The 19,549-nt window shown below is 45.6% G+C and overlaps 1 long non-coding RNA gene across 4 annotated transcripts in view; it reads left to right on the top strand.

Moving 5' to 3' along the window:
- The first annotated feature begins 727 nt into the window (after positions 1-727).
- LOC132810388 (uncharacterized) overlaps positions 728-19,549 on the top strand; it is a 54,241-nt gene continuing 35,419 nt past the window's right edge. For 2 of the 4 annotated variants that reach the window (XR_009642806.1, XR_009642805.1), the window contains exons 1-4: positions 728-806; positions 5,060-5,164; positions 10,093-10,199; positions 19,071-19,179. This is a non-coding gene — a long non-coding RNA (uncharacterized LOC132810388). Of the gene's footprint in view, positions 807-5,059; positions 5,165-10,092; positions 10,200-15,681; positions 15,749-19,070; positions 19,180-19,549 lie in introns of those variants that run through there. The other 2 variants (XR_009642807.1, XR_009642808.1) reach the window with 2 other exon arrangements.

Genomic DNA, 19,549 nt, shown 5'->3' with positions numbered 1-19,549 from the left:
ACGGAGTAGATTGGGATTATATTCATTGGAATTCAGAAGAATGGAAACATATAAAATAATGAATGAAATGGATAAAATAGAAGTAGAGAGGATGTTCCCACTGGCAGGTGAATCTAGGACAAGATGGCATCACCACAAGATTAGAGGCAGCAAATTAGGACTGAATTGAGAAGGAACTTCTTAACCTCAATGGAATTCATTGCCCAGGGAAGTAGTTGATGTTTGTTCAGTAAACGTTTTTAAAGCTAAGGTAGCTTTTTTTCAAAACAGAAATAATTAATTAAAGAATACGGTGAGAACTTGGGTAAATGGTTCTGTGTCCACGAAATGATCAGCCATGATCTTATTGAATGGCAGAGCAAGCTCAAAGGGCAGGATGGCCTTCTCCTGTTCCTAGTTCTTATGTTATACATTCCTCCCTCACTCGTGACTTGGAGGTGCTGGTGTTGGATTGGGATGGACAAAATTAAAATTCACAGAACACCAGGTTATAGTCCAACAGGTTTATTTGGAAGCACTAGCGCTGCTGCTGCTGCATCAGGTGGTTGTGTGTTTTTAACTTTGTCCCTCACTCTTGTAACTTATGCAGAACAACAAAAGCCACGAAGCAGTGCGCATGCTCCAGCCAACAATGGTCACAGGATGATTGATGTCAGCGGTGGACCAATGGAAGTACAGGGGCGGGGCTGGAGGACCTGGCGAGGCCGTTGGCCCTCCGACCAATCAGAGTGAATGAGAGGCGGGACTTGATTATACCACGTGATCATCCTCGCGGACAGCGCGGCTGTGCGGGCGGAGAGCTGTCGGTAAGGAAAGAAATAAACAGCAGCAAGCGGGAGGGAAACGGTGACGGTCTGGGCTGAAAGGTTTGCGAACATTTGGTGCACATCGGAAAAGACAAATTTGAAATTTACAGTCTCGTTTTTGCAGTAAACCGGAAAATGCCTCATTTCGCGATTGACTCGAGTCAGTGCCGCCATCTTTATTCGGGGCAACGATTCACTGGACACGTGCAGCCGCCATCTTTGTAGGGGGCAAAGTTCAGAGGGGAGTATGTGCAGCTCTCCCTGATAGAGAGTCATGGGGCAGGATTTACACAGAGCACATTCACACCCAGAGAAATGGATATTTTTTCTCTGGATTTGTTTCGTCATTCGTTTAAATGATTTGGATGTGAATAGAGGCGGTACCGTTAGTAAGATTGCTGGTGACACCAAAATTGTTGGTATTGTGGTCAGTGATAAAGGTTGTCTCAGAATACAATGGGATATTGATCAGATGGGCCAATGGGCTGGGGAGTGGCAGATAGGGTTTAATTTAGATAAATGTGAGGTGCTGCATTTTAGAAAAGCAAATCCGAGCAGGACTCACACACTGAATTGTAAGGTCTTGGAGAGTCTTGCTGAACAAAGAGACCTTGGAATGCAGGTTCACAGTTCCTTGAAAGTAGAGTCACAGGTCGATAAGACAGTGAAGAAGGCATTTGGTATGCTTCCCTTTGTTGGTCAGAGCGTTGAGTACAGGAGCTGGACAGGACATTGGTTAGGCCACTTTTGGAATATTGTGTGCAATTCTGGTCTCCCTATTATCAGAAGGAGGCACTGAAACTTGAAAGGTTTGAGAATTGATTTTCAAGGATGTTGCCAGGGTTGGAGGATTTGAGTTGCAGGGAGAGGCATAATAGGGACTGGGGCCATTTTCCCTGGAGTGTCATAGGCTGAGGTGTAATTTTGAAGAGATTTATATAATCGTGAGGGGCTTGGATAGCGTAAATAGACAAGGTGTTTACCCTGGGGTGGTGGAGCCCAGAACTAGAGGATATAGGTTAAGGGTGAGAGGGGAAAATTCAACAGGGACCTAAAGGGCAACAAAAATTGTAACATTTCAAAGGCAGTTGAATAGGAAGGGTTCAGAGGGATGCCGGCCAAGTGCTGGCAAATGGGAATAGATTAGGTTCGAATATTTGGTTGGCATAGATGGGTTGTACTGAAGAGTCTGTTTCGGTGCTAGACATCTCTGACTGTGGGATCATAAAACTGCTCCGATTCGCCTCTGAGCACCTTGATGTCCACTTGTTCACTATCTAGCTTCCTCAGTCTCTGAGTGTAATTTTGCTCTGTTTAGTATTTTACTATTATGTTCACAGACCTTTCAGTAAATGAATTGTCCACTGCTGCCCGGCTCCTGACCATATTACAGAGGAGGTAGTACTGGATGTGTTGAATCATATCGAGGTGGATAAATCTCTGGGACCTGTTAAGGTGTATCCCAGACATTTGTGGAAAGCTAGGAATGTGATAGCAGTGCCCCTCCCTGAGATATTTATATTGTCATTGGTGACAGGTGAGGTGCTGGAAGACATGTGCCATTATTTAAAAAGGTGGTAAGGAAAGGCCAGGGAACAAGAAAACAGTGAGCCTGAAGTCAGTGGCAGGCAAGTTGTTGGAATGGATTCTGAGGGACAGGATTTACATGTATTTGGAAAGACGAGGAATGGTTAGGGATAGATAGCATGGCTTTGTGTGTGGGAAATTCTCTCTCTAACTTGATTGAGTTTTTTTTTGAAGATGTGACAAAGATGATTGATGAAGGCAGATTGTGAATGTTGTCTATATGGACACTGAACGATGTTCCACAAAGCAGACTGGTTAGCAAGGTTAGATAACATGAAATGTTGAGAGAACTAGCCATTTGGATACAAAACTGGCTTGAAGGTAGGAGGCAGAGGGTGGTGCAGAGGGTTGATTTGTGGACTGGAGGCCTGTGAGCAGCAGCGTGTTGCAGGAATGGATATTGGGTCCTTAAATAATTGACTTGGATGTGAATATGAGATATGGTCAGTAGGTTTACAGAAGACACCAAAATTGGAGGTGTAGTGGACAGTGAAGAAGGTTAGTTCAGAATACAACAGGATCTTGACCAGATGGGCCATTGGGGCGAGGAATGGCAGACTGGGTTCAATTTAGACAAATGTAAGCTGTTGGATTTTGGAAAGGCAAATCAGGGCAGGACTTATACACTTAATGGTAAAGTCCTTGGGAATGTTGCTGAACATAGAGACCATGGAGTGCAGGTTCATTGTTTCTTGTAAGTAGAGTCATAGATAGGCAGGCTAGTGAAGGTGGGGTTTGGTATGCTTATATTGATTGGTCAATGCATTGAGTACAGAAGCTGGGATGTCAAATTGTGGCTGGACAGGACATTGATTAAGCCATTTCAGGAATTATGTTTTAAGTTCGAAATCCCCTGTTCTGGGAAGGATGTTGTGAATCTTGAAAGAGTTCAGACAAGATTTACAAAGACTTTGCTAGGATTGGAGGATTTGGGCTACAGGGAGAGGCTGAATAGGCCAGGGTTAATTTCCCTGGAGAGTCAAAGACTGAGAGGTGACTTCATGGGGATTTATAAAATCATGAGGGGCATGGATACGGTGAACAGCCAGGGTCTTTTCCCCCCAGTTAGGTGAGTTCAAAACAATCGCATGGGCTTAAGTTGAGAGGGCAAAGATTTAAAACGGATCTAAGGGGCAAAGTTTTCAAGCTGTGAGTGGTGTGTGTGTGGAATGAGCTGCCAGATGAAGTAGTGGAGGCTGATACAATTACAACATTTGAAAGGCATCTGATTGGGTACATGGACAGGAAGGGTTTCAAGTGATACGGACCAATCGCTGGCAAATGGGGCTCCAGTTGTTGAGGATTCCTAGTTGGCATGGACAAATTGGACCAAAGGTCTGTTTCTGTGCTGTACATCTCTATGACACTAATAAATGAAAATAAGATGTGTTCCTCTTTTGTGGAGAGCTAGCAGAAGCACAGATAATTGTTCTTGGAGCTGAGAAGGTTAAGCAGTGATTTTGATCAGCGGCAAATTTGTTTCTAAGATATTTAATTTTCAGAGAGAGGGGAATTGTTAACAATGTCACAATTTTAGTAACTATTTTCAGGTAATTGGCAAATAATAAGTGAATATGTGAACATTATGTTCTTCAGTAAGTTCTGAGCATCTGGAATAGTCTGAACGGCAGCTGGACAGACTCAGCAATTATTCATAAGCAGATTTGGAATTTTACTTTTAAGGGAAGATTTGGGGTGCTATGGGCAAATGGGAAGGGAATTGGGACAGATTTGCAGCATCTCTAGAGGGAGAGAGTACAGCCCCAATGGGCTGAATAGCCCCCAGCCCCTGTGCTCTGTGATACTGCCCCATTCACTGTGAATGTTGAAGCTCATCCCAGAGCAGAGAGAGGGAGGATCCCACCAATCATCCGGGGCCCATTGTGAGGTGAGTGATGTCAGCGCAGGCCAATAGGGCCAGAGGGCAGTACTGGAGGACCAGGTCGTACGAGTTTGTCCTCCAACCAATCGGAGTGAATGAGGGCATCCTCAAGGTTGGAACTAAAGAAAGGCACATATCGCAGAGATTTGAGAAACTGGAGGACGTGAGATAGGGAGCGTTCTGTGGCTAGTGAGGAATTATATAAATAAGGAAGAGTTGTGAGGATGGTTTAGGTGACATTGATCAGGCGAGTTGAGGATGGAGGAATTTAGGGATCGTGAGGATTAGAGTCATAATGTTATACAGCAAGGAAACAGGCCCTGTGGTCCAACCAGTCCATGCCGACCATAATTCCAAACTGAACTAATTGTACCTGCCTCCGCTTGGTCCACATCCATCCAAATATTTCCTATTTATGTACTTATCTGAATGTCTTTTAAATATTGTAATTGTATTCACAGCTACCACTTCCTCTGGAAGTTCATTCCACACGTGTATCTTTTTTATTAAAACCTTCATGTATTTTCTCAAATCTTTCTCATTTCTTCTCAAAATGAATGCACCCGAGTTTTGAATCCCCCTCTCCCCCGGCTATTCACCCTGTCTACACTCTTTCTAATTTTATAAACCTCTAATAAGCTCACGCCTCAACCTCGTGCACGCCAGTGAAAAAATTCCCAGCCTATCCAGCCTCTCCTTAGAACACAATCCCTCCATTCATGGCAACATGCTGGTAAATCTCTTCTGAACCTGCTCCAATTTAATAATCTCCTTCCTATAACAGCACAACCAGAGCTGGACAGAGTATTCCAGAAGAGGCCTCCCCAACATCTTGTACATCCTCAACATAACGTCCCAACTCCTGTACTCCAAGGTCTGAACAATCAAGGTAAGTGTGCTTAGCACCTTATTAACCACCCTGTCTACATGTAACACAAACTTCAAAGACGTGAAGCCCTCGATCTCTCTGTTCCCATATCACTACTCAAGGCCCTACTTTTATTGAGAGTAAGTCCTGCCCTCGTCTGTTTTGTCAGGTTGTTATATTTTGCATTTATTCCAATCCAAAAAATTGAGTATAAAGGCAGTAGGGGTATAATTAAGAGGGAGATCAGGAGGCAAAAAAGGGACGTGAGATAGCTTTGGTGAATAGGTTTAAGAATAATCCGAAGGGCTTCTATAAATACATGAAGAAAAAAAGGCTAACTAGGGAGAAAATAGAGACCCTCCAAGATCAGCAAGGCAGCCATTGTGTGGAGCTGCAGGCGATGGGCGAGATAGGAAACCAGTGTTTTGCATCAGTGTTTACTGTGAAGAAGTACATGGGAGATATAGAATGTGGGGAAATAAATGGTGACATCCTGAAAAATGTCCATATTACAGAGGAGGAGGAGATGCTGGATGAGTGGCTAAGGAGCTGGTGCAGGGGAAAAGGATTCACATTTTTTTGGATCATTGTGATCTCCTCTGGAGTAGAGTTGACCTGCATAAGAAGGATGGATTGTACCTGAATTGGAAGGTGTTAACATCCAGACAGGGAGATATTAGTGATACTCGGGAGGCATTAAACCAGTGAGGGAGTGGGTGTAAACCCAATAAGATAGTGAGGAAAGAGTATGTCTGAGACTGGTACAGTTCAGAAGTCAAATAGTCAAGGCAGGCAAGGGCAAGGCACAGAATGAAGTCGGACTGAGCAGTTGCACTGCATTTACTTCAATAGAAGAGGCCTGACAGGGAAGGCAGATGAGCTCAGGGTATGGTTTTGAACATGGCACTGGGATATTATAGCAACTACAGAGGTATCACTCAGGGATGGATAGGACTGGCAGCTTAATGTTCCAGGGTATAGATGCTATAGGAAGAATAGAAAGGGGGACAAGAGAGGAGGGGGAGTAGCATTTTTGATTCAGGATAGCATTATGTTTTTGCTTAGGGAAGATATTGCTGGGAGTACGCCCATTGAAGTTATTTCGTTGGAACTGGGAAATAAGAAAGGGATGACCACCTTATTGGGGTATTCTGCATGGATTTTGTCTGGGTTCTCTGGTTTCCTCCCACAGTCCAAAGATGTGCAGGATAGGTTGGATTATCCAGCTGAATTGTCCACAGTGTTCAGGGATGTGCAGGTTGGGTGGATTGTCCAGGCTGAATTGTCCGTAATGTTCAGGCATGTGTAGGTTGGGTGGCCCTGGGAAATGCAATGTTACTGGGGGAGGTGAGGAGGCTCTCAGGGTCAGTATCAGTGTGATGGGCTGAATGACCTGCTTCCACACTGTTGGGATTCTCTGATAATTCTACTAGTTTTAAAATAGTTACAGAAAATAATAGACCAGATCTACATGTTAAGGTTCTGAATTGGACAAAGGCTGATTTTGATGGCACGAGGCAAGAACTTTCACCTGGCCCCTCCAGCCTGCTCTACCATTCAATAAGATCAGGGCTGATCTTTTCATGGCCTCAGCTCCACGTTCCCGATCTCCCACCATAACCCTTAATTCCTTTCCTGTTCACAAATCTACATTTTGCCTGAAAGGCATTCAAATGCTGCAGTCAGCAGGGAACGCCACAGATTCACAACCCTTTAGCTGAAGAAGCTCCTCCTGATCTCAGTCCTAAATCTGCTCCCCCTTATTTTGAGGCTCTGGAGTTGGACCCGTCCCCAGTGGAAATAGCCTCCCTGCTTCTGTCTTATCTCCTCCCCTCATAATTTTATTTGTTTCCTATCCAACGTCCCATTCTTCTAAATTACAATGAGTATAGAACATGTTTTCTCAATCTCTCCACATACACCAACCCTCTCAACTCCCAACTCAAACTAGTGACCCTCCTCTGCACTCCCTCTAGTGCCAGTACATCCTTGCTAATGTAAGGGGATCAAACCTGTACACAGTACTCCAGGTGTGGCCTCCCCAGCCCCCTGTACAGCTGCAGCATAACCATCCCTCTGGCAATGAAGGACAATATTCCCTTCACTGCCTTAATTACCTGCTGTACCTGCAAACCAGCTTCCTGTGATTCATGCACAAGGACACCCAGCTCCCTCTGCACAGCAGCCTGCTGCATGTTTTCATCATTCATCATCCAGTTTGCTGTTAGTCCGACCCAAATGGATGACCTCACATATTCCAACATTGTCCTCCATTTGCCAGATCCTTACCCACTCACTTAATTGATCTGTATCTCTGTGCAGACTTGCAATGGACTCTGCAGACATTGCTTTACTCATCTTTGTATCAAATGTGAACTCTGACACCGTACACTTGGTCCTCAATTCCAAAACATTTGTGTAAATTGCAAACAGTTGTAGTGTCAACACTAATCCAAACACCCATTTATCCCCATTATTTATTATGTTGGTGAACCGATCCTGTATCAATGATAATTACCCATAATGCTGTGCATCTTTACCTGATACAGCAGCCTTTTGTGTGGCAACGTATCGAATACCTTCTGGAAATCCAGGTACACCACATCCACCGGTTCCCCCTTGTCCAACGCGCTCATTGTATCCTCAAATAATTCCAGTAAATCCATTAAACGTGACCTGCCTTTCATGAATTCATGCTGTGTCTGCGAAATGAGACAATTTCTACCCAGATATCTCACCACTACTTCCTTGAGAGATTCAAGCATTTTCTCCACTGCAGAAGTTAAGCTAACAGGTCCTTTTTGAAAAATAGTGGCACCAATTTGCAGCTTCCAGTCTGTCAAAACCATCCCAGAATCCAACAAATTTTAGTGAATTATCACGAGTTTGTTATTCTTCCCCCCCCCCCCCCCCACCCCCATCTCCTTTAGTCCCTCGAATGCATTCCATCAGGGCCAGGAGACCCAGCTACCTTGAGGCGGTTATCTTTCCCAACATTGCCTCTTTACTGGGAATGATTGTTTCTCTGTCCTCATCTGCTATTGCCTCCACAGGCCTGCCACAATGAGAGTATATAGACAGTATGTTCCTGTTAAGGCCAAGGCTGGTAGGTGTAGGGAATGCTGCCTGTCGAAAGAAATTGAGGGCCTGGTCAGGAAAATGAAGGAGGCATTTGGCAGGGACAGAGAGCTGTGTTTGTGAGAATCCCTAGAGGAGTATAGGGGCAGTAGGAGTATACTCGAGGTAAACCAGGAGGGCAAAAAGGGGACATGAGACAGCTTTCGGAAATAGGTTTAAGGAGAATCCAAAGTGATTGTACAAACACACTAAGGACAAACGAGTAACCAGGCAGAGAATAGGTACCTGCAAAAATCAAGGCTGTCTGTGGAACCGCAGGAGGTGAGAGAGGTTCTGTGTGAGTGGAGAGGTTTTACAAACACAATGTGCGCATCGGAAAACACATATATTTTGTAACGTCCCAGTCTCGTGTTTTCAGTAAATGGGGAATTGCCTCAGTGTGGCTGCAGGTATGTGTACGCGTCACCATCTTTATTCGGGGCAAGAATTCACTGGATACATGCGGAACTGCCAGCTTTGTAGGGGGCAAGGCGCTGCCAGGCGCATGTGCAGCCTTTCTGTGGTACAGAGTCATTGGGCAGGATTTACACAGAGCACATTCAAACTCAGAGAAATGGATGTTTATTTCTGGATTTGTTTTGTCATTCATTTAAATGATTTGGTATCGGAAATGAGTTTGCAGGTCATACAAAATTGGAGGTATTGTGGATAATGAAGAAGGTTACCTCAGATTACAATGAGATATTGATCAGATGGGGTTTAATTTAGATAAATGTGAGGTGCTGCATTTTGGAAAAGCAAATCAGTGCAGGACTTATACACTGAATGGCCAGGCCCTGGAGACGTTTGCGGAACAAAGAGACCTTGGACTGCAGGTTCATAGTTTCTTGCAAGTCAAGTTGCAGGCAGATAGGATGGTGAAGAAGGTGTTCAGTTTATATTCCTTTATTGGTTCGAGCATTGAGTACAGGATGTGGGAGGTCATGTTGCTGTACAGGGCATTCGTTAGGCCACGTTTGGAATATTGTGTGCAGTTCTGGCCTGCCTCCTATCAGAAGGGTGCTGTGAAACTTGAAAGGTTTCAAAAAAGACTTCCAAGAATGTTGTTAGTGTTGGAGGATTTGAGGTTGGAGGCTGGGCTGTTTTCCCTGGAGTGCAATAGGCTGAGCTGTGATGTTATGGAGGTTTATACTATCAAGAGGGGCATGAATGGAGTAAATGAACAAGGTGTTTTCCTTGGAGTGATGGTGTCCAGAAGTAGAGGCATTGCTTCAGGATGAACGGATAAAATTTCAAAGGGGCCTAAAGGACAACTCTCATGCAGTGGGTGGAATGAGCTGCCAGAGGAAGTGGTGGAGGCTAGTACAGATAAAACTTGTTAAAGGCGTCTAAATAGACACATGATATGATGAGTAAGCGTTTACAGGGATATGGGCCAAGTGCTGGCAAATGGGAATAGATTAGGTTCGGATACCTGGTTGTCATGGATGAGTTAGACCGAAGAGTCTGTGTCGGCGCTATACATCTCTATGACTGTGGGATCATAACAGCTTATACTGTTCTGCTTCATCTCTGGGCTCCCTCATGACCACTTTGTTAATGTCTAGCTTCCTCAGTCTCGAACAATGGGTGTATTTTACTATTACTTTTACAGACATTTTTATACGTTAATTTTTCACTGCCGCCCAGCCCCTGACCGTGTGCTGCTTATTAATTTTTTTTCTGGAAAATTTTTGACAGTCAAGAATTCTTTTTTTCCGATGAGCAAGTGTATTTTCCTTCCGTTTCTGACTATAAATTCTGCATCATTTTCGTTCCCTGTAATCCGTTTTGCACTCCCTGAAACATCAACTGTGTTTCTCCTTCCACAGATCCCAGTGATTAATGCCAAAGCCCTGTTGCCTGGGGAGAGGGTGATGTTTGACTTTCTTGTACAGCTGCAGTTTGTGTGGTGAAGGTGCTCCCACAATGTGGTTGGGTAAGAGACATTACAGATTATTCATTACAGCAACAGTGATGATTTGAAGATAATGTCCAAATCAGGAACAGTTTGTAGTTTTATTATCATGCTTATAATTTCACAAAAATATTATTGGAAACTTTAGACAAGGCCAGAGAAGTAGGTTTTGAGGAATGTCTTAAAGGAGGAAAGCAGACCTGTGAGGTTTTGGCTGTGAATTTCAGACCTTGTTGCTTTGGCAACTGTAAAAGCAGCCACACAGGTGAGGTAATGAATTAACAGATCATTGGGAGTCTCGAACAGAATGGGTTGTCGAGGTCTCAAAGGGTGTGTGATACAGCGAGCTAGGGATGGTCACAACCAGGAATTATATCAAGGGTGAGAATTTTAAATTGAGGGATGTGGGCCGGATGCTGGCAGGTGAGACTAGATTGGGTTGGGATATCTGTTCGGCATGGACAGGTTGGGTCGAAATGTCTGTTTCCATGCTGTACATCTCTGTGGCTCTATGTTGTTGATTATGAATAGCAGCCTTTTGATGGATCAACAAGTTTTGGTACGAGGAAGTACTTGGGCAGAGATCTGGTTTTTCTTGAGATAACAGGGAGGTTGAATGTGGGAAGTTGGCCAGGAGTGTGTTTGTATAAGGAAGTCTGGAGATAACACAAGGTGGATGAGAGTATATGAGCTAATACAATGTTAGAATCAGCTCGAAATAGTGGTCTTGTCCCCCTCACCTCACCACACCTCTGGGATTCAGCTGGTTGTCAGGTTGTGAATCAGGCGGTAACACAATCGGGAGCTGAGTGGCCATGGTGGAGCCTGAAATGAGTGTCACTCAGCTGGCTGTTGCTGAGCAGCTGCTGCTTGGTAGCCCTGTTGGTGACATCTTCCATCACTTTACTGCTGATCGAGTGTGGACTGACGGAGGGAAATTGGCTTGGTTGGATTGCCCTGTGTTTTCTGTTGAACATGCCTGGGCAATGTTCCACAATGTCAGTAGATGCCAGTGCTGGAGCGGTACTTGGCTTGGCGGGTGGCAAGTTCTGGAGCACAAGCCATTAGTATTATTGCCAGGATATTGGCAGGGCCGGTAGCCTTTGCACTACTTAACCACTTCTTGATGTTATTCAAACTGAATGAAACTGGCTTAAAACTCACATCTGTGATGTTGGAAACCACTGGAGAAGGCTGAGATGGAGCATCCCACTTCTGGCTGCAAATGCTGTTGACTTATCTGGTGCATGGATGTGTGAGGCCCATCCATCAGTAAGGGTGGGGATATCTGTGATGCTTCCTGCAGTGAGTTGTTTTATTGTCCATCACCGTTTACAACTGGGTGTGGCAGAACTGCAGAGCTCTGATCTGATCCATTGGTTGTGGGATCACTTAGCTCTGTTGCTTGGTGCTGATGCTGTTTGATATGCAGATGGTTCTGTTTGGTAGCTTCACCAGGTTGGCACTTCATTTTTAGTTATGCCTGGTGCTGCTCTGGGCATGCCCTCCTTTCCTGTCCGTTGTGATGGGTGAGAGCAGGATTTACAAACCCATGAGATTACAGATTGTGCTGGAGTACAGTTCTGCTGTTGTTGATGTCCCACAGTGCCTCAGGGAGATCCAATTTACGTTCCTACATCTCATCAAAGTCTGTCCCATTTAGAACGGTGATAGTGTCACTCAACACAATGGAAGTTTTTCTCAACTTTAAGCCAAGACTTGTGTCTCCAAAAAGAATGTGCAATGGTCGCTCGTACCGATACTGTCATGGACAGATGTATCTGTAGCTGGTCAGTTCATAACAATGAGATCAAGTATGTTTTTCCCTGTTGTTGGTTCCCTCACCACCCACTGCAGACTCAGTTGAGCAGCTATATCCTTTAGGACCTGACCAGCTCAGTCAGTAATTCTGTTGCAGAGCTAGTCTCGATTGTGGACATTGAAATCCTGTACCCAGAGTACGTTTGACACCATTTTACTTCCTCAGTGCTTCCTCCAAATGTTGTTCAACATGAAGGAGAAGTGATTCATCAGCCAAGGGAGGACGGAGCGTGGTAATCAGCAGGAGCCATGAGACTTCCTGGTGTCCGGAGTCAATGCTGAGTACTCAGAGGGCAAATCCTCCCTGTCTGTGCCACCACCTCTGCCTGGTCTGTCCTGCTGGTGGGACAGGACATATCCAGACATTTCAGGAGAAAGTGAAGACTGCAGATGCTGGAGATCAGAGTCGAGAGTGTGGTGCTGGAAAAGCACAGCAGGTCAGGCTGATGAAGGGCTTAGGCTCGAAACGTCGATTCTCCTGCTCCTCGGATGCTGCCTGACCTGTTGTGCTTTTCCATCACCACACTCTCGATATCTAGGGATGGTGATGGTGGTATCTGGTCATTGTCTGTAAAAGGGCTCCTGAAGAAGGGCTCATGCCCGAAACGTCGATTCTCCTGCTCCTTTGATGCTGTCTGACCTGCTGCGCTTTTCCAGCAACACATTTTCAACATTGTCTGTAAGAGTTGATTCCATGAGTATGAGTATGTCAGGCTGTTCCTTGATTGGTCTGTGAGACAGCTCTGCACATTTTGACACCAAACTCCAGATGTTAGTCTGGAGGACGTTGCACCATCGAGAGGGCTGATTCTGTGGTTGTATTTTCTGGTGCCTTGTCAGATGCTGAGTGGTCCATCCAGTTTCATTCCTTTGTTGAGACTTTGCAGTGATTAATACAGTGAGTAGCTGGCTGGGCCACTGTCGGGTTGGCAGGATATTTTTCCACCATTGACAATGGTTCCATGGAGATTAGGAGATTCCTAATTCCAGTTATTTTTTCTTGAATTCAGATTCCACCATCTGCCAAGTTGGGATTCGAACCAGGACTTCTGTCATTGGTTTTAATATTTTGGGTAAAAGTTAAATACATTAGGTTTGTTCACTCACTTTAAATATCACTTACCCAGGTTTTGTTTCTTTGTGAAACACTGTCCATCATCCTGTCTCCTCCATCCTTCTCTCCAACAACAAGAGTTTGGAGCACATGGAGTTTCTCTGTCACTAAGACTGAGACAATCCGATCTGCTGCTTCCCTCCCTCCCACTGAGTCAAACTGCCTCACGTGGTGTTCCCGGATTTTGTCCAAACTTTCTCCAATCCCGGTCAAGCCTTATCAGAGCTCATCTTGACCCTTTTACCCTCATCTCAGTAAACCATAGAGTTTCCAACTCTCTTTTCTCCCCCTCCTCATCAGTCTCCGTCACCGATTCACAGATATTGTTCCTTGTTCTGTCTTTTCTGGTTATGTCCTTCTCTCCCATTCTGTGAAAAACTAATATTTGACCTCATGGTTGTTGAAAAATCCTGCTCCATCTCCACTCTCCCTTTCCTTTCTGAATTCCTTGCATTTGGTGTCCCTCATGGATCTATCCTTGGCCCCTCTTGTATCTCCTCTACATACTGACAGGAGGTGACATTGTGCAAAAGCACCATGTTGGGTTTCACATGTACACTGACAATGCCCAGCTCTCCCTCCCCGTCATCCCTCTCCATTACTCCACTGTTTCTCAGTTATCAAGCTGCTAACCACATTCCCACTACTCGATTAGGTGCAGTTTCCTCCAATGAAACATTGTCATGGTTAAACCCGTTGCCTGACCAATTCCTTTCCCTTACTGCTGAGCCCCTCCCTCTCACTGAGAACTATACAGCAGAACTACACTCTTCACAATATTGCAGTTCACTCTTCACAATATTGCAGTTGTTTCTGACGCGAAGCTGACCTTCTGATTAGACGTTTACACAATCCCAAACACCAGGAATTCCAATCTCTTAAACGTTGTTTGTCCCCTCCTCACCCCAGCTCCATTGCTACTGAAACCCCTTACCCGTGTCTGTGTTGCCTTAAACGTTATGAATCCGAAACAGAACCCTTGATTCTGTGACTGGCTCAGAATCTGGTTTCAAACTCCCCCCTCAGTATTTACCCTCAGACACATCAGTATTTATTCTGTCAAACCCCTTCAGAATCTGGTGGTGCGGTCTGATTGTAGCTTGTGGGAATGGCAGAAGCTGATGTGTTGTATCTGGGTGGAAGGTAAGGACTTTGGGTGGGTGGGGGGTGCTTGCGGGGTGTTCTATCCTTGTTGCAGTTGGAGGTGTGGGTTTCAAAGGCCGAGGTGCAGGAAGTGGAGGAGATACATTGGATGGTATTGACCACATGGGAGGGGAAATTGCAGTCCTTGAAATATTTGGTATTTTGGTATGTTCTGGCTTCACTGGAACACTGCAGTAAGCATGAGACAGAGGTGTTGGCCAGGTGTGTTATAGTGACAGGCAGCTGGAAGCTCGGGGTCTGTTTTGCAGCAGAACGTCGATCATCAGTCGCCATTTCCGCCACCTCCACTGAGATGCTGCCAGACACAGGTTCCTGTCCCCTCCATTAACAGCTATGCACCCTCCCAGCCAGATCATAATCCACTCCTTTGTCTTTCCAAATGTTCCGGTCTCTCTCTGGGTTCTGTCCCTGCCTATTATTTACTCTTTAACCCCTATCTCCTGCAGTACAAAGATCTGCAGGTTAGTTGAATTGGCCAAGCTAAATTTCCCATAATGCTCAGGGATGTGTAGGTTAGGTGCATTAGTCAGGAGGAATATACAGTAATAGGGTAGGGGAATGGGTCTGGGTGGGATACCATTCGGAGGGACGCTGTGGACTTTTAGGGCCGAATAGCCTGTTTCCACACTGTCAGGATCCTAATTTTCCCAGCTCCCATCGGTTTTGAGGAAGGGCCACTGGACAGATTCCTGTTCCCAGATGCTGCCAGACCTGCTGAGCTTTCCCAGCACCTCCTGCTTGTTGTTCCTGATTGACCCCATCCATCCACCTTCCGGGTTTGATTCAGGCAGGGGGAGGATCCCACCACTGACCTCACAATGGGGTCCAGCTGATTAATGGCAGCTTTCCACCAATAGGAAAAGGAGGTGGGACTGGTGGACGAAGTGGAACCAGCTGGTCATCCAAACAATGGGAGTGAATGAGGGGCGTGGCCAGTGGGATGACACGTCACCAGTAACTCCGCCTGTGCAGTGTCACGTGACTCGGCCGTTGGTGAATGTGGGAGAGGCAAACAGGGAAGGGGAGAGTGGCCTCAGAGACAGAGGTAATGAGTCACTTCAGACTGGGAAGTTTTAATTACACTCTGTACGGGTCGTTAGTCTGAATTAGAAACTCTTAATCCCGCGTTTGCAGCAGATGGGAAAATGGCTGCGGCCCTCAGGCGGTGATAGGTCCTGGGATATGGCCGCCATCTTTATTGGGGGCAAGATACAGTGAGGGGCATGGACATGTCCTCTTCCTCGGATGGGGGAGAGGGAGGGGGGGGGCATGTGATTTTAGGAGAGGCATTTACACATCAAGCACAAACCAAGAGAAAGGTATGTCTTTATATTCTGTTTTGTTTTGTCAATTTATTTCATAGGATAGTAAATCAGAATAATTGAGGTTGGGATCTCAAAAGTAAGTTTTTACAGTCAATGGAGTCATCAGGATCTGAATATCATTGGCATTTAACTGTGGAAGGAGAAAGGTTTGTCAGTTCTGTTTGTGGGAAAATATCTCCAATATTTTTGTTAAGCAGAAAGATGTACAAATTCATGTTTGGATCACCCTTTGGGTGTGTGCTCTGTTCTGGGCCATGCAGCTGAGGAAGGAGATATTGGCCTGAGAGGGAGCACAGATTTATCCAAATTTCACCTCGTCTCTTTGTAAGAACTCTCAGATTTAGACCCAATCACCCACTTCATGATGTTAACCTGTAAACTTCATATTTTCAATTACCTGCAAACTTCCCATTAAAACTCCTTTTAGACTCAAATTCCAGTACCTTTTCAGGTGGGATGTTTCAGCTTCTGACAACTGTCTGTTCATTCAGAAACTGCTGAGGTCCATGTTGACTCTGGGGTTACAAAGGGCTGAACTGAAAGATGAGATGCTGTCCCTGAGCTCCCATTGAGATACACTGGAACAGTACAGGAGGCTGAGGGCAGTGTAGGTGTGAGCAGGCAATGAAAATGACAGGGCTGCACTGTGAGGGCTGCTTGGCTCAATGAGAGTGTTCTGGAGTTGGGTGTAAACAGAGTGAGGGGAGACGGGGAGAAGGTGAAGCTGAAACTCCGTTTTAGTTCAGGCCGTTCAGAAATTCACATGGTCCCAATGGGAACAGCCAGTTTTTAAGTGATACCTGCGGGGTATTTGTTAACAGTTTTTAATGTATTTTTCCTGAGGGCAGTTGAGAGTTAACCACATTGCTGTGGGTCTGGAGTCACATGTAGGCCAGACCAGGTGAGGATGACAGTTTCCTTCCCGACAGGACATGAGTGAACCAGTTGGGTTTTCTAACAATTGACAATAGTTTCATGGTCATCATTCGCCTTTTCATTCTCGATTGTATTGGATTCCGATGCTGCCATCAGCCATGTTGGGATTCTAACCCTAATCCTCGGAACACTGTACATTTCAATCATCTGGCAGGAATACCATTAAGCCATTGCCTTCCTTTTTTAGCAATATTTAAAAGCAAGTTCCATCATTCTACGTGTACAATGTGAGATAAAATACTGCGGTGTCCATGTGTCGGCCTCTCCAAAAGGTCAATCAACAGAAATTTGTTTGGTGGTGAAATATGTCACTTTTTTGTGGAGGGGGGAGGTGGTTTATTAAACAAAAACGAATCCAAATAAAAATCTTATGCCACGGACATGTAATTTCTGAAGCCGGAGGGGGATTACAGAGACAGGGAGGGTGGTGGGGACGGAGGGGGATTACAGAGACAGGGAGGGTTGTGGGGACGGAGGGGGATTACAGAGACAGGGAGGGTTGTGGGGACGGAGGGGGATGACAGAGACAGGGAGGGTGGTGAAGCCGGAGGGGGATTACAGAGACAGGGAGGGTGGTGAAGCCGGAGGGGGATTACAGAGACAGGGAGGGTGGTGAAGCCGGAGGGGGATTACAGAGACAGGGAGGGTTGTGGGGCCGGAGGGGGATTGTTGTCCAAACATCACTGTGGTGTACATGGACTGCAGCATTTCAGGGAGGCGGTTAACCACCACTTTCTCCAAGACAAGTAAAGGTGGCCAATAAATACTGGTCTGGGCAGCAAAGGCACCCTCCAGTGAATAAAACCAAGCAGTGACCTCTCTGAGCTGACTTGCTGTGAAGTTAAAAACCTCTCTGGAAATGGAGTGGACAGAGAAGAGAAACAGTGACATTTCACAGCTGCCCTCAGAGAGACCTCACCCTTGGAAGTACTCAGAGCCAGGGATCAGCTCAGTGAGTTTCAGTCTCTTCAAACATCAATCTTAGTCAGTTTTATTTTATTAAATCTACAATCATGAGTCAGGTGAGGATTTCTTTTTAATGTCTTACGGTCTCTTGATTAAATGTTTAAGATATAAAACGTAAGCAATAAGTTATTCTCGGGCAGTATTTTTCGAGCAGTAAGACTGTGCCTTTGTCTTGGTCTGTAGGTTGTTAAGGCGGAGAGATGGCCTGTTGTAGAGTGGCGTGCTGTTCCTGTCGGGTGCGGAAGATTAGGGAGAGTTTCAATGAACCTGATGATTTGTCTGCAAGAAGTGTGATTGCAAATCCTATTGGATCACATGGATTGGTGGAGGAGTGATTAAAGGCAGTGAGGAATTGACAGGAGCCGGGGAGTGTGATAGGCGGCAGTCTCAGGATACTGCAGATACAGTCAGGTAGGTGGGTTACCTCCAGAAAAGCTAGGAGGGGTAGGTAGGTACTGCAGGAGTCTCCTGTGGCTATCCCCATCTCCGACAAGTGTACTGTTTTGGAAAATGTAGGTGGTAATAGACTTTCAGGGGAAAGTAGCACTGACAGCCAAGTTACTGGTACTGAGACTGGCTTCTAACATAATGTGAGGTGTATCCAGTTCCACACGATCGATGGTGATAGGGGACTCTCTCGTCAGGGGCGCAGTCTGCCGTTTCTGCAGCTGACAGTGAGAGATCAGAATGGGGTGGTGCTGCCCTGGTGCCAGTGTCAAGGATATCTCTCAGAGGGAGCAGAACATTCTCAAAGGGGAAAATAACCAGTGGGAGGACATTGTACATTGGTACCAATGACATAGGAAGGGGAAAGCATGGGGTCCTGAGGAGCAGGGAGATTTGCTAGTGCCACTCGGGAGGCATTAAACCAGTGAGGGAGTCGGGGTAATCCTAAAGAGATAGTGAGAAAAGAGGTGAGTCTGAGGCTGGTACTGTTCACCAGATCAGACTGTCAAGGCAGGCAAGAGCAAGCTACAGAATGAGGTGGGACGGACCAGTTACACTGCATTTATTTCAGTGCAAGAGACCTGACAGGTCAGGCAGGTGGGCTCAGGGTATAGTTTTGAACATGTGACTGGGATATTACAGCAATTACAGAGGCAGCACTCAGGGATGGATAGGACTAGCAGCTTAATGTTCCAGGGTATAGATGCTATTGCAAGGGGACAACAGAGCAGGGGGAGAGGTGTTTTTGATTAGGGATAACATTATGGCTGGGCTTCGGGAGGATATTCCTGGGAGTACATCCAGGCAAGTTATTTGGGTGGTACTGAGAAATAAGAAAGGGATGACCATCTTACTGGGATTGTATTATAGACTCTCTCCCAATAGTCAGCGGGGAATTGAGACACAATTTTACCGGCAGACCTCAGTTATCTGTAAAAATATAGTTGCAATGATAAGGGGTTTTAACTTTACCAACATGGCCTCGGAGTGCTGTAGTGTTAAGGGCTTGGATGGAAATGTATTTGTTCAGTGTGTACGAGAACATTTCTGATTGAGTTTGTAGGATGTACCTACTAGAGAAGGAACAAAACCTGACCTGTTTCCTTTATTCATTCACAGGATGAGGCTATCACTGGCTCGGCCAGCATTTATTGCTGCGTTTACCCAGAGGGCAGTTAAGAATCAACCACGTTGCTATAGGTCTGGAGTCCCATGCAGACCAGACCAGGTAAGGATGGCATTTTCCTTCCCTAAAGGTCATGAGTGAACCACATGGGTTTTTTCAACAATTGACAATGGATTCCTTGTCGTCACTAGATTATTTTTTCCAGATATGTATTGAATTCACTTTCCAAAATCTGCCGTGATGGGATTCAAACCCAGGTCCCCAGAACGTTATCTGGGTCTCTGGATTAACTGTCTAGTGATAATTTCACTCAATCATCACTGCCTCTTAGGAAATGAGGCAGGGTGAGTGACTGGGTTATCAGTGGGGCAGCACATCAGCACCAAAGATCCCACAGTATTGTGGCTCAGTGGTTAGCGCTGCTTCCTCAGCAACAGAGACCTGGGTTTGATACCAGCCTCAGGCAACTGTC

Source organism: Hemiscyllium ocellatum, unplaced genomic scaffold (assembly GCF_020745735.1).
Source record: "Hemiscyllium ocellatum isolate sHemOce1 unplaced genomic scaffold, sHemOce1.pat.X.cur. scaffold_169_pat_ctg1, whole genome shotgun sequence".
NCBI lineage: Eukaryota > Metazoa > Chordata > Chondrichthyes > Orectolobiformes > Hemiscylliidae > Hemiscyllium > Hemiscyllium ocellatum.
Note: the sequence above shows the minus strand (reverse complement) of the source record. Positions and strands in the feature narration are given on the sequence as shown.